Raw genomic sequence first — 16813 nt, forward strand, 5'->3', positions numbered from 1 at the left:
AATTGATGTATAAGAGAAAAGTCATTAAAAATAATTGGAAATAGATGCTAAGATAATTCTTTACTCACAATAAAAATAACCAGATCCCTACAGCCAAATACACACAAACACATTCACACAAAGACTGGTTAAGTATCTAAATGTTAAACAAACAAAAATTTAAAGCTGTTAGAAAGTGATGATATGTATCTATATCACATGTATGCATATATACATATATAATATATATACCTATACATGGGAAACCCTGGGGGCATAGCGGTTAAGTGCTACAGCTGCTAACCAAAAGGTCGGCAGTTCGAATCCGCCAGACGCTCCTTGGAAACTCTATGGGGCAGTTCTACTCTGGCCTATAGGGTTGCTGTGAGTCGGAATTGACTCGACGGCACTGGGGTTATACTTACACATACGCACACACTTAGGTATAAGGAATGATAAGTTAAAAATGAATCAAAAAGTAGAAATGAATAAAAATACTAATTTGCTGACCTGCTAAATTGTTGATGGTGTGCATATCTACACATTTTTATCAGCTATAAATTTAAGGGACAAAGTGATTGATCTGAATATACTTAAAAGTACACTTAATCATGACAACCACATCCTCATCAAAATGCACCAGATCCCAAATGGTGGAAAATACAAAATCTGCTGTACTGTAGAGATAGTATAAAACCAAAACCAAACCGAGCCAGTTGCCACTGAGTCCATACTGACTCATGGTGACCTCATGTGTTTCAAAGTAATACTGTGTTCCATAGGGTTTTCAAATTCTAGATAACCAATAATCTCTAAAAAGGATGGCATAAAGACAAACAATTCAGTTGACTAAATTGACTTATAATCTGATCTCCTGATGGTAAATAAGAAATCTACATAATAGTTGCCACGTGATTAGTAGCATCTAGATTTCTCAACTGGAGAAATTCCACCACCTGGAATTTAGAGTACTAAGAAACATTTTAGAATTAGATATCCATAATTTATGTAAATGGATCAAGATGTCCATTCCAAGTTAAGATGGAAAAACATTGTCATAATTTACTAGTGCTGCTGTGACAAAAATACCACAAATGAGTGGCTTTAAAAAACTGGAATTTATTTTCTCACAATTTTGGAGGCTAGAAGTCCAAATCAGGGCATCAGTTTTAGGGAAAAGAACTTCCTTGTTGGTAGGCCCAGTCATTCCTTAGTATTCCTTGGCCTGTAGATGTATCCTCAAATTGTCTCTTTCCCTGTATGTTTCTTTCTGTGTCTGTTCTGCTTTTCTTATAAGGCACTACTCAGAAGGGGTTAGGTTTATAACCCACTCTACTCCGTTGTGACCTCATTAACATTAAAAAACAAAACAAAACAAAACAAAAACTATTTCCAAACAAGGTCAAATTCATGGGTACAGGAGTTAGGACTTTAACATATCTTTTTTGGCGAAACACAATTCAATCCATAATAATCATAGCATTTACCTTCCCACCTTTAACTATTAGAAAACCACCCAAAATATATGAAACAACTGTTTGCAGGTATTGAACAATAGGAAGGACAGTACTGTAATCCTCAAGAGAAAAGAAACAAAAAAGGTGATCCACAAGGTTGTACCATTTTACTCTATACAGGCAATAATGGCTCTTCCTCCTCTAATTTGATGAAAACTATAAATCTGTCTATTTTTGCTCTAAAGAAAATTAAAAAAAATCATAACCTGGGAGAAAATATTTGAAAAACATATTTTATTAAGACTTGTAACCAGAATATGTAAATAATACCTATAATTCAATTATGTTGTTGTTGTTAGGTACCCTTGAGTCATTTCCGACTCATAGCGACCCTAGGTACAACAGAATGAAACACTGCCTGATCCTGAGCCATCCTCACTATCGTTGCTGTGTTTGACCCCATTGTTGCAGCCACTGTGTCAATCCATCTCCTTTGGGATCTTCCTCTATTTCACTGACCCTCTACTTTACCAATCATGATGTCCTTCTCCAGGAACTGGTCCCTCCTGATAACATGCCCAAAGTACTTGAGATGTAGTCTTGCCATCTTCGCTTCTAAGGAGCATTTTGGCTGTACTTCTTCCAAGACAGGCTTATTTATTCTTTTGGCAGTCCATGGTATATTCAGTATTCTTCACCAACACCACGATTCAAATGCATCAGTTCTTCTTTGGTCTTCCTTGTTTATTGTTCATCTTTCGCATGCATATAAGATGATTGAAAATATCATGGCTTAGGCTAGATGCACCTTAGTTCTCAAGGTGACATCTTTGCTTTTTAAAACTTTGAAGAGGTCTTTCGCTGAAGATTTGCCTAATGCAATGCATCTTTTGATTTCTTGACTACTGCTTCCATGGGTGTTGACTGTGGATCCAAGTAAAATTAAATCTTTGACAACTTCAATCTTTTCTCCATTTACCGTGATGTTGCTTATTGGTCCAGTTGTGAGAATTTTTGTTTTATTTACGTTGAGGTGTAATCCATACTGGAGGCTGTAGCCATTAATCTTCATCAATAAGTGCTTCAAGTCCTCTTCACTTTCAACAAGCAAGGTTGTGTCATTTGCATATGGCAGGCTGTTAGTGAGTCTTCCTCCAGTTCTGATGCTGGTTCTTTTTTATATAGCTTCATATTGTCTAGCTTCTCAGATTACTTGCTCAGCATGCAGATTAAATAAATACTGTGAAAAGATGCAATCCAGATGCACACCTTTCTTGATTGTAAGCCAGGCAGCATCCCCTTGTTCTGTTCAAATGACTACCTCTTGGTCTATGTACAGGTTCCTCATGGGCACAATAAAGTGTTCCGAAATTCCAATTCTTCATAATGTTATCCAGCTTAAGAAAAATGAGGCACAAGAAAATACAGGTGATTTTTTAAAAGAGTTCATAGTTTAAGAGGGCTATAGCTATTCGAATGGACATAAATATGACTTTTTAATAGCATTGCAATAATGCATTTAGCTTCCATGCAAATTTTCTGTGAAATAATTCAATTCACCCACTATTTATTGCACACTTAGTAAGTACCACACACAATGACCGGACAAATAAGCATATAAAAATACGCTCAATATTTGTTATTACTCATTGCCGTCCAGTTGATTCTGACTCGTAGTGACCTTATAGGAGAGAGCAGGACTTCCCCATAGGGTTTACAAGGAGCAGCTGGTGGATTCAAACTACTGACCTTTTGGTTAGCAGTTGAGCTCTTAACCATTGTGCCACCGGGGCTCCATTTGTTATTAGGGAAATGCAAATTAAAATAACAATGAAATACCACTACAAACCTTTTTCAATTGCTGAAATCTAAAACAACTGACAATACCAATTGCTAGCAAATATGTGGAACAACAGGAATTATCATTCGTTGCTGGTGGGAATGCAAAATGGTACAGCCACTTTGAAAGATAATTTGTCCCTGTCTTACAAAGCTAAACATGGTATTACTTTATGGTCCACCAATTGTGTTCATAGTTATTTACCCAACTGATCTGAAACTTACGTACACACAAATACCTGCACACAAGTGTTTATAACATTTTTCTGCATAATCGCCAAAGTTTGGAAGCAACCAAGACGTCCTTCAATAGGTGAATGGAAAACCAAATTGTGGTACACTCATAAATGGAATACTATTCAGTGGTAAAAAGGAAGAACCAATAAAGCTATACAAAGATACGGCCATGATATATAATGTGTTATCTAGGATGGAGTCACAGAAAAGTACCATTTTTAGTACCTGCATCTGTACTTGCATATTGCATGTTTTATTTTGTATTTTGCTTTATTTTTTATCTAACTTGTCCGAAGTAGTTTTTGTTTGTTTTGTTCTACAGTACTTAAAACTATGCCTGACACAGAGACTTGAGAGTAATTTTTTTTAATTCCAAGAACTTCGGGTGTTTATTACTTTCTTGAAAATTCTCAGCTAATATAATTTTGAGTATCTCTTCTCCCAGTTGTCTTTATTTTCTTTTTCTGGGACTGCTAGCAAGTTAGTAATACATGGGAAAAATAAAGCAGAGGAGACTATGAAATGCTGGCTTTGGGGAGTGTCTTAGTTATCTAGTGCTGCTTTAAAAGACATATCACAAGTGGATGGCTTTAACAAAGAGAAGTTTATTTTCTCACAGTCTAGTAGACTAGAAGTCCAAATTCGGGGGTCAGTTCCAGGGGAAGGCTTTCTTCTCTCTGTTGGTTACTGAGGAAGGTCTTTGTCATCAATCTTTCCCTGTACTACAAACTTCTCCACATAGGAACCCCAGGTCCAAAGGATGCCCTCTGCTCCTGGTGCTGCTTTCTTGGTGGTCTGAGGTCTCCCACTCTCTGCTCACTTCCCTTTCCTTTTATCTCTGGAGAGATAAAAGGTGGTACAGGCCACACCCCAGGGAAACTCTCTTTACATTAGATCAGGATTAGATTAGGATTTCCAACACATCGGAAAATTACATCAATCACAAAATGGAGGACAACCACACAGTACTGGGAATTATGCCCTAACCAAGTTGGCACATATTTTGGGGGGACACAATTCAATCCATGACAGGGAGCTATGTTGAAATCTGAAGTGAGTATGCTGGAAAGGCCTTCCTGAGTATAAGGAGAAGTAGAATATAGGGGTATGGAAACAGCACATGTGGTGGTGGGAGTTAACGGGATAAGAGAAAACTGAACTTCCTTCTACAAATACTGTCATTAATTCTCTATGTTGTTGTTTTTAGTTGCCATAGAGTCATTTCCAACTCATGGTGTCCATGTGTGTTACGGATTAGAACTGTTCCATAAGGTTTTCTTGGCTCTAATCTTTATGGAAGCAGATCACCAGGTCTTTTTGTCTGCAGTACCAGTGGGTAGGTTCAAACTGCCAACTTTTAGGTTAGCAGCACAAACTGTTAAGTCTATAGTTAAATCATAATTCAGTTACCTGATAGTGAGAGATATGCTAAAATGGTATGCAAAGACTATATGGAAATTTAGTAAGCAAAGCATAATATTGCTTCCCCATCATTCTCTAATTATTTGAAAGAGGTAAATAAATAAAAAAAAAATCTTATATGACAAGACCGAGGAGAGACAATGGAAATAGCACACTCCTCTCCAGTATTTGTAAGGCTATTGAATAGGGTTCATGCAAATGAATCTAATAATTAGTAGGACCCAGCCACCAAACCAGTAGTAATAGATTTTACAAACCTCCAAGAGAAGCTGCCATATTTAAAGGGTATATCCTTTGAAGTACCTGGTACCAGACTGAGTGGAGGATAGAGGACTTCTGATTCCAGGCGAAGAGAAATTGTAACCAGAATATTAGCTAAAGGGCAGTTGAACACTTGAAGTAATAAAGAAGACTGCATGTTTTGAGTTTAAATTTTATTTGAACATTTGTTTGCAAAACATTTAATTCAAACTTCAATTCATTGATTGTTAACATATTGTTTGAATTGTGTTCTCTCTCTGTCACACACACACACTCACATGTACACACGCATTTATGAGTCATCATTATTATTTTTGTGAAACCATTTGAATCTACCAGATATCACCCTCCTTCAACTTTAAATACTTCATTGAGTATCTCCTAGCAGTGATATTCTCTTATATAACCGTAAAACAATGATAAAATTCAGGAAATTTTACATTGGTACAATACTATTATTTATTATTGGTCCTTATTCTGATTTTTTGAACTGTCCTAATAATATTCTATATCCTGTATCCTTGATTGCATTTAATTAACATCTGTACTCCTTTACCTTGGAAACTCTGTGGGGCAGTTCTACTCTGTCCTGTAGGGAATTGACTGTATGGCAATGGGTGTGGTTTTTGGTTTGGTACTCCTTTAATCTAGAACAGTTCCTCAGTCTTTGTTTTTCAGAACATTGACCTTGTTGTTGCTGCATGATGAGCTTAGTTTCAATGTATGTTTATTCTCTCCTCTGTGTGTGTGGGCTTCTAATCAGTAGTACAACAGTTAGCAGGTCTTTGTCTTCTCATCCTTCTCTGTAATACTTTTTTTTTTCTTTTAATTACTTCCCACAGTGTCTTGAAAAGGTATTCATTATCCCAGGGAATGAATATATATAGTTGCTATTGTACCAAATGTACGAATAAAAATATTAAGCCGATGTGACTAAAATGTTTTTGGTAATGTGTTTTACTTCACACAATGAATACATACCATAATATTTATAATTTCAGTGAAAATTATGACAATGACAAATTAGAATATATTCATTTCAGCTTTTATTTTATTATGAATAATAATAAAATTATTTTTTTCGAGAAAGAAAACATATAGCTTTTTGACATCGTATTGATTTTACCTCAATTATAATTCATATTTCAAACACATTCATCATAATTTCAGTGAAATGCCACATATAAATTGTTCTGTAGTTCAGATTAATTTTAAATCAGTTTTGCAAACCACAGAACACAGACTATAAAAAGCCTAAGTGGACATTAGGTGGCTCTTTGCTGCAGACAAGTAGTTTCAGATACTTTTACATTCTGAAAGCAACAATCTAAACATGGTTTCAGTGCAGATCAAATACACTTAAGAGACATCACATGTTCGTTCTAACTTCGGTTGGATAACGCTCTGAATACAAAATCACTGTTTTCATTTCTATAGCAGGCAAGGCCTTCCTTTTACTTCTCCCATTTGCATGTGATTTAAGAGGAAACAAGTTGTTAATTAGATGTTTTTGTGTAGTTAAGATCTTATAATTATGTCCTGTCATTCATATCACTTCATTTTTTCCCCCAACAGTGGAATGATTGTTACCATTTAGTTCTTTGGTCTTTGTCACCTCGTCATCATGGTCATTTAAACCACTGAATTTTGCTTTTCTCTGGCGTCCCATTCACATTACCCCTTTTCTCAAATGGCCTGTGGTTTAAGATTCTATGTTTAATTTAGGTTCCAGCTTTTTTAGCCTTTTCCTAACCCAGTCTGTCTCTTCATATTCTTGTTTATCATTTTCCTTCTGTAATTTTTTCCAGCGTTAGTGACTATTTTTACCATTTATTTTATTTTGCATCCTATCCTCAGCTTCTTTTATGTTTATATTTTCAGTGATAATGTACAATTGCGTTCTTGCAACACTTACCACAACTTTTATTTTCTATTTAACTTATATTAAAGACTATGAGATAAAATTATATGAAAAATAGTCCAATAGGATAAATTAATAGAACTTGGCAGGAAAGAGATTAGGATGGAAACACGTTGGAAATGGTAACATTACAATTTCATGAAAGTGATAATAATTTGTCTGTCAAATAGCATGCCAATACATCTCTATTTTAATCATTGTAGCTCACTAAGTTACTTAGTTTATATCAGGGCAAATCTCTTCTTATAATTATTCTTTTTAAAATTTGACTTATCTATTCATTATTGTCTATTATTTTAGATAAATTTCAGAATCACAAGTTTTTTGACAGTGAGGGGTAACGATGCTTTGGAATAATATATGCTAACATTTAAAAATGAATGTGGCAGCTTTATATTTTCTTCTATATTGAAAATAATTTATAAAACATTGTCATAAAATTTGAAAGACTTTATTGGCATTCTCATTATATAAAACAATATGATAAAATCATTGTAGATACCCCTTTGGGCAGTATCAGAAAGATTTCCTATAAACAAAATCCTAGATATGATACTTGTGTCTTCTTCTATTTGTTCTAATGTCTGTTTTTTTATGCCTAAACATTTAAATATGCATGTGCCATAATGTGAAGCTACAATATGTGTTCATATATACATTTTTTACAAATAACATAACTGATTATTTCAGTACCAACCTTTGAATGCATCCTTTTTCTCTTGACTTGAAATGCCAGTTTTATCATATGCTGAATGCCTATGCTTATTTTAACCCCAGTAAGCTACTTTTCCGTTAAATTTACCACCTATTTTTGGACTCGAGCCACATTATTTTAAATACCATAGATTTATAATATTTTATAATAACTGGTACCACACTACCTCCCTAAACCTTTCTTAGACGGACCTTTAATCTCAGATCATTTCAGGCCCAGGAGCCTTTTGGGGAAACTTATAGAGAGCAGGTGTAGTAACTAGCCACAGGAAGTTTCATTTCTTTGCTACAGATAAAAGGAGCCCTGGTGGTGCAAAGGTTAAGTACTCAGCTTCTAACAAAAGGTTGACAGTTTTAACAAACCCAAGGATTCCACAGGAGAAAGATCTGGTGATCAGCTCCCATAAAGATTAGAAAAAAAAAAGACCCTCTGGGACAGTGCTACTCTCTCTGTGGGGTTGCGATGAGTCAAAAATCGACTTGAGGACAGCTAACAACAACAATAGCCTATAGATAAAGCCTGGCACCTCCACTGTACTTCCATTTACCTAGTGCCCAGCCTCAGACATGTCAGTATCTCTGCTTGGTCTTGCTGCCAGAAACAAAGTTGACTATGTTCGCTGTGTGCTATGCCAGGATTGAAATGTGGGGTCTCTCAATACTGTATTGACTCCAGTGTTTCACCCCAATGATACCGTACCACTTCCTCATCTCTGTATGGAGAATGATAAACTTTCAACTTACTTACTGAAGTCATAATTTGTTTTTGGAAGTCGGTTGGAGATGGGGGATTTGTTGTTATTGTTAGGTGCCGTTGGGTCAATTGTGACTCATGGTGAGCTTATGTATAACCGAACAAAACATTGTCCAATCTTATGCCATCCTCACAATTGTTGGTATGTTTGAGCCCATTGTTGCAGCTATTGTTTTAATCTATCTCATGCAGGGTTTTCCTCATTTTTGCTAACCCTCCACTTTACCAAGCATGCTGTCCTTTTCTACGATTGGCCTCTCCTGATGACAAGTCCATAGTAAGCAAAACAAAGTCTTGCCGTCTTTGCTTCTTAAGAGCATTCTAACTGTACTTTTTATGAAACAGATTTGTTTGTTCTACTAGAATTTCATGGTATATTCAATATTCTTCATCAACACCACAATTTGAATGCATCAATTCTTCTTCTGTCTTCCTTTTTCATTGTCTAGCTTTTGCATGCATATAAGGTGATTAAAAAGGCTTGGGCCAGAAACACCTTGGTTATCAACGTGACATCTTTGCTTTTTAAAAGTTTAAAGAGGTCTTTTGCAGCAGGTGAGCCCAATGCAATACATCATTTGATTTCTTGACTGCTGCTTCCGTGAGAAATGATTGTTGATCCAAGAAGAATGAAATCATTGACAACTTCATGTTTTTCTCCATTGACCATGATGTTGTTTACCATTGCCCTGCAAGCCTCACTTCAGTCCGTTCTCATCCTCATTATACCTTTGAAAATTTCACCAAATAGATGCCTCATCCCTATTTTTCAACATCAATACAGAATTTCCCCTAATCGTATATTTTATGGGTCATTTCCATCGAAAGCTGAGTTGGAGAAACACTTGATACCAGTGATAGGGGAAAAACAAACCAAAAAAGACATTAACCAAAAAGACATTAGAGATTCCATTAATTTAATTACATTTGATTTATACATTATATATATATTGGATTTGGCCTAATGCCCTTCCTAATGGATACAACAGAAAATCACTCTTATATCTCGTATCAAGGCCAATATCTACAAATACCTTATGCTGTAGATTTTATCCTCTTCTCATTTTCTGGAATATTTCACTGCCAATTATCCCTTCTCAATCTCAGTTTGAGGGTCTTTCTCATTATCTTTTAAATAGTTTCAAATATCTTTCATTAGCAAAGATAAAATTAAATGTTCTCAGGCCCTACATTTCCCTCTGGCTACTTTTTTTTCTATTTCCTATTTTTGAAGCACAGTCTCCAAGTCAGGAAAACAGTTAATACACTCGGCTGCTAACCTAAAGGTTGAAAGTTCGAGCATACCCAGAGGTGCCTCAGAAGAAAAGCCTGGTGATCTACTTCAAAAAATAAGCCTTTAGAAACCCAGTGGAGCACAGTTCTACTCTGACATGCATGAGGTCACCATGAGTAGGAATCAACTTGACAAGACCTAGAGGGGGAGGGTTTTTGAAGCTTAACTTGAAAAGGTTTCTTGTTAGTTCTACTTCTTCACTTCTTCTTCCCTCCTCAATTTACTCTAATATGGATTACATTCACTTTAGCTTACCTCAACTAAATTTATGTGCTTCATGTCTCTTAATCTAACGGACATTTTTTGGCTCTCCTCTTACTTCTCAGTAGTGTTACAATCTTGAGCCTGCTTGATACACCGTCTTCCTTTGGCTTCTCTGACACACCATTCTCCGCCTTCCCCCTACTTCTCCAGCTGCTCCATTTTATTCTCCTCCATAGTCTCCATCTCCACATACGGCCATGAATTTGAGAGTTCCTTAAGACTTAGCCCCAAACTCACTTCTCATGCTGTTGTTTCTCAGTAGCCTATTTGCAGATGACCTGCAAATTGTCATCTCTAACCCACACTCCTCTCTGAACTTTAGGCTACAGACTTGTCCTTGCCTTAGGGACCATTGTTGTTGAGGTGATTCCAACTCATGGTGAGCCCATGTGTATCAGGGTAGAACTATGTTCCATAGGGCTTTCAATGGCTCATCTTTCAGAAATACAACACCAGACCTGTCTTCTGAGGCACCTTTGGGTGAACTTGAACGTCCAACCTTTCCATTAGCAACTGAGCATATTAGCTGTTTGCACCAGCCAGGGACTTGACTCCCCTTTAGGAAGGTAATTAAAACTTGAAAAACCTTTTGCTGGGTAGTTCTTGTTTAGAAAATAAATAAAGAGAAATAACTTCATTGAAAGTAATGGTACAGAATTATTTTAGATAAGCATGCATGCATATGATATTCAATGTTTTTGTAATAAAAACACCAACTCAAAGTGTAGTAATGAATGATCTTTCCAAAATCAAACCAGAAAATCATCTCTCACCTTCTATTTAAAACACTTCCTTTATATTTCAGTTCAACCATCATTTTCTCAGTGAAGGTCTGATATCCCTGTTTGTCTCTGTGTACCTCTTTTTGTGAGTTCTTATCATTGTTTGATTTTACATTTATTGTATGATTATCTGATTATTAGGAGTAGATTCCACTGTGCTTAGATTTTGCCTTTTTTGGTGATAATTTTCATTTCAGGCCCTAGCAACGTGCCAGGCATTGGTATTCACTTTTGGAGTGAATGAAAGGAAAAGGGAATGATGGAAGTTCCCTAGTTTTACTTTTTTAATCATGAAACATTTTTGATTATAACTGTAAGTTTGTGGGTAATTTTATGAATGTTGATTTGTCATTCTTTTATATTATTTTCTAAATGGTTGTATTTATGTTTATTTTTAATTCAATAATTATTTGAGAGAAACATTTTAGATTTTTATGTGATAGAGGGTTTTCTCCTCTGAATTTTGTTAGTTCCTTTTAGTACTTTTCCTGTAAATTTTACCTGTTCATATACCCATTATCCGTTGCCATTGAGTCAATTCCAACTCTTAACTACCCTATAGGACAGAGTAGAACTGCCCCATAGGGTTTTCAAGGAGCGGCCAGTGGATTTGAACTGCCAGCTTTTTGGTTAGCAGCCATAGCTTGCTGTAACTCTTAACCACTGTGCCACCAGGGATCCACCTGTTCACATTGTAAATAAACATTAGAGCTTTTCTCTTACTCTCTATCTTCAAATCGATGTTAATTTTTCTTTAGGCTGCATTATATTCATTGGAATTGTGTAGATATGTTCATTTGCCCATGCTTTTAAAATATCTATGCAAAATTAATACTTCTTCCTAACAGACATGTGGAGATGGCAGTGACTCTGCTCTCTGTCTCCCTGATCATGGGAACAATCTCCCATGATTGAAGGGTGCACTGAAGTAACTTGCCCCTAAGGCAACTTTCAGTGTTTTTGCAGACTGTTGGACTGACTGCTAAATACTCCTGCCCTGATTCCCACTTCTCTGATAATTGTTGTTGTTGTTATTTGCCGCAGAGTCAGTTCTGACTCAGGACGGCTACGTGTGCAGAGTAGAACTGATCCATACGGTTTTCAAGGCTGTGACCTTTCAGAAGCAGATCACCAGGCCTATCTACAAGGTGCCTCTGGTTGGGCTTGAACTGCCAACCTTTCAGCTAGCAGTCAAGTGCTAACTGAACCACCCAGGGACTCCTCTCTAACAAAAAAAGTGAACATTTATTTTAAAATAATTTTATGCAAATATTTACTTTTGTTTGAGATACTCTACAAGGCAATAATAATTGATACATAATAATTTTGGTATGCTAGGCTTGTTATGCTTAACACACATTAACTCATTTAATCATGTGAGATAGGTATCATATTATAATTTCATTTCCCAAATGTGAAAAATAAAACACATAGACGTTAAGTAAGTTGCTAAGGACTTGCAGAAAGCAGTTAGTAGGGGTAAGGTTCCAACCAAAGGAAATTCATGCTCTTAACCATTAAGCTATATTGCGTCTCGAGAGCAAAAACTACTTTACCTACTTTAAGTCGATTAATATTCCCAGAAAGCCTATAGGGTAATAGCATTGACTCCATTTGATAAATGTCAGAAAGGGTAGGTAACTTTCTGAAGATCACAGACATTGGAAGTGTCAGAGTGAGACTTTGCACTGAGATCAATTAATTATTCTTCTACGGGAAGCTGTCTCTAAAGCTGTAACTCTTGTCTCGTTAAATGTAGACAACAAAAACTATCTGTCTAAGAATGCAATATTCTTAAACATTTGTACTTAGTAACTGCACAACTCAGGGTGTAATGTAGCAGTTGCCAGGTTCTTCACACACCCTATGCCCTGGGGGTAAGAAAAAAAAGAGAAGTATTGATAAGGCTAAGTTAGTACTGGGGTCCTGGCGGCACAGTGGTTAAGAGAGCTAGGGCTGTGTTGCCCAATTAAGGCCTGTGCCCTGGAGCAGTCGAGCCAATAAAATGTACTCCAAGTCAGAAAGAGTGAGAAACTTTGTTTAGGAAGTATCCGCCAGTGTGAATCTGACAGTAACACACACTGTCTCTATGGAGTCCCAAAAGGCAATTTTACATTAGAGTTTATATATGATTTTACAAGGGTTAGAAATGTCTTTGTAGCCCACAGGTGGCATGGTTGGAGGAGTTACTCATTACAAGATAGTGACAAGAGACTTTTTATCAGACTAAAGAGATACATGCTGGACATCTCCTTATCTGGTTAGTTGTGTCAGATACCTGGGTTCTAATCTCCATGTTGGGGGTCATAAGTCACAGGTGGCTGGACAGAACAAAGTCATTAGCATCCTATCAAAACAAAGAACAAAGTCATTAGCATTAGATCAAAACAAAGTCATTAACAAAGGTATGCGAAGGAGGAGGCAGGCAGAGGAAGGAGAAAAACGTACAGGTTCATCATGGCATTAGTTATGTTAAGCTCTCAGTTGCCCATTTTGAAAAGGAGAAAACAAGCTGGGGAGTATTAGGGTCACAGCTGCAAACCGAGAGGTTGGCAGTTCAAATCTACCAGCCACTCCTTGGAAACCCTATGGGGTGGTTCTACTCTGTCCTATAGGATTGCTATGAGTTGGAATCAACTGGATGGGTGACAGGCAATGGTAAGTTAGTACTGGTACCAGTCACATAACCCATTGCTGTCGAGTTGATTCTGATTCATAGAGACCCTATAGGACAGAGTAGAACTGCCCTGTAGAGTTTCCAAGGAGCATCTGGTGGATTCGAACTGCTGACCTTTTGGTTACAGCTGTAGCTCTTAACCACTATGCCACTAGGGTTTCCATCAGTCACATAACCCAAAATCCACTGCCGTCAAGTTGATTCCGACTCATAGCGACCCTATAGGACAGAGTACAACTGCCCCATAGAGTTTCCAAGGAGCGCCTAGCCTATTCCAAGTGCCGACCTTTTTGGTTAGCAACCATAGCACTTAACCACTGTGCCTCCAGGGTTTCCACCAGTCATATAGGAGGCACTTCATAAATACTGGTCGAGTGTGTTGCAGAATAATGACATAAAAAATGACATAGAATCTGCTAAAATTAAATTAAGAGACTTTTTGAAAGTAAAAAGATAGCTCGAGCTGGAAAGAGGCTGAATTCCACAGAGTGAAAGCCAGCATTTCAAAATGGTGAAGCTGTGGGGACATTTTCATAAGAGGAGAACAAAGAACTTGAAGTGTGTTACATGATTGGTTGTTACAAACTTAGATCGTGACAGGGCTGGACTAGCAGAAGTGGGGGCTTATAAGGTGGGACTTCTTGAAACAGGAGTTTGTAAAGCGGGACTTCCTGTAGCAGAGGCTTGTAAGGGGATAGGTTTAAAGTACATGTGTATCCTTGTTAGATTGGTTACAGCATGGTAATCCCGAGGATATGTAATAAGGGGGTGTCACTAGGTAGTTATGTCATAATTGTTGGACATTTCTTCCTTAAAAACAGCCAGTTCAAGCAGAAATTTTCCTGTGGTATTTATTTACATGGGAGATTTAGATAAAGGTCCGCATCAAGGTCTCCCCTCAGAGACATTGTTTATACAGCCCTAAGTTCATCACAGATGAAAAACATTTCCTTAGCTACGTGATTAAGTCTGCGCAGAGAATGGTTGTTGCTAGGGTGAAAACAGAATTAACAAAAGGGGGTTGAACCTCGGCCTCAGGCCAGCCGTTTCAGATTTTACCAGGTGCCTCAATTTTAAATTCTCCTACACAAGTGAATAGTCTATTGTTTTTCAATCATCTTCATTCGCAAGGGATTTGGTAGGCATTTCTCACAGCAGTTGAAAACAAGACACCATTTTCTTTAATTTTCAGAGTTGTTCAGATTATTGCATTTCCCTATGTTTTTATTGGTATTTTAATGATAAATGCAAATTGACTCTATCTTGTTACTGTTATGATCCCAATGCTAAAGATAATGTTGGGTAAATGGTGATACATTTAATAAATATTTGTTAAAAGGACCATGCTGAGAGATAGCATGTCTGAAAAACAATAACCTACCTTCCTTGGACACATGTAATCACCATGTGTTGGAACTGACTTGATGAAAACCAAGAACGGCCACCTTCATTGGAAGCAAAATTTACCCTGGGAATAATTATTATTTGATGCTAATATACGTGAAAATGCATATATTTCTTTAAAAAAAAGTCCAACATTTTACCAAAGGTTTTGGTCTCTCTCAAACATGTATGCCTTTTGACAAAAATATTAAACATGCTTTAGTTAAGCTCATGACTTCTCACTTATTTACATTTTTAAATAAATTTGTGTATATTCACCCTAGAAATCCAATGTGTAAGTTATTAATGAATGGTGTTGGTGAGTTATTTTACATTAATGAGTTCATTATTGATTTATGTAAAATAATTTTTCAAAGTTTGTGAATGAATAATTAAAATATGATATTCTTTTGTTTGAAACTCCACAGCTTAGTCCATTTTTAAGACATTCTGTTCTGAAGAGAACGTTTAATGTTACTCTACCAAATCCAACACTGAATAAAAGGGAAAACTCTCCTACTACAGAACAAAAAGTTAAACATAAACGTCCAGTAGGCAAAGTAGAATCTTCCAAATGGTGAGTATGTCTGTCTTCACTGAATCACATTGTTGCTAGATTTTTACAATCTGTGAATCTTAAACGCAGTATATTTGAATCCCTTATCTAGAGATTTGTCATGTTTTTGGCTCCAAGGAGTAATTAACAGATCACGGTAGAGGACAATCTGTATGCTTCTAGAGAGAAGTGTTCATCCGGTCAAGGATACTCGTTACATATCTTTCCATTTTTATAAAGTCTGTTTTTAATACCAAGGAAGAAGAGTTACCTTAATAAGTTGTAGGTGACAGCCTTTCCTTTAATTAACCTTTTTTTTTTTTTAATATATATACATATTATCGCAACATATAAGCTTTTTGTGTAATTAAGCAAGTTTGGACTAAGCATAGATATTCTCATATAAATAGTTAACAGATATTTAACTCTAAGTTAAACATTGAGTATACAATAATGACTATAACAGTTGCTTAGACTTTGATTTTTCTGTAAAGATGGGACTGTACCTGAACAATTTGATGTTATTATGTCCCAGACAAAGATTCCTTTTCCTTTCAGTATCCACACCAATAAATGACATTGTATTTCATGAACCTGCTGAGATTATATTAATAAAAAGTAAGCACAATTTTAAACAGAATACTATTTATTAAAGTAATAAAATATAAATTTCAATATCTGATAGATAATTAAAACTACCTATTGAATCTATAGATAAAATTCATACAGATACCAGCAGAGTTTATTCTTGCTATACTTCTATTGTCCAATATAGTAAACACTTAGCTACAGGAAACTATTAAACACTTGAAATATGGCTAGTTCAAGTTGAGATGTACTGTAAGCCTATAATGCCCAGCAGATTTTAAAGACAGTGTGACAAAAAGGGTGTAAAATATCCCATTAATAATATTTTATATTTACAACATGTTGAAATGATATATTTATTACATGTTAAAATATACCATTGGGAGTATTTTCATCTATTTCATTTTACTTTTTAAATGTGACCATAAGAAAATGTAAAATTACATTTGTGTTTCATAATTCTATTGAGGTGTGCTGGTCAAGACCATCGATATTTTGGATTAGTAAATACATCAGTGGATTGCATAGAAAAACATTATTTTGTCTTATTTTCAATTTCATCTCACACATTCTTCTACTGTATATTTTGTTATGACAGAGAAATAACCCATACTCTTTATTTATATTAATATGCTTTCCTTTATAAAGCAAAGATTTGGAGGCTATCTTATCTCACTTAAAAGCC

This window comes from Loxodonta africana, chromosome 5 (assembly GCF_030014295.1).
Source record: "Loxodonta africana isolate mLoxAfr1 chromosome 5, mLoxAfr1.hap2, whole genome shotgun sequence".
NCBI classification, from domain to species: Eukaryota; Metazoa; Chordata; class Mammalia; order Proboscidea; family Elephantidae; genus Loxodonta; species Loxodonta africana.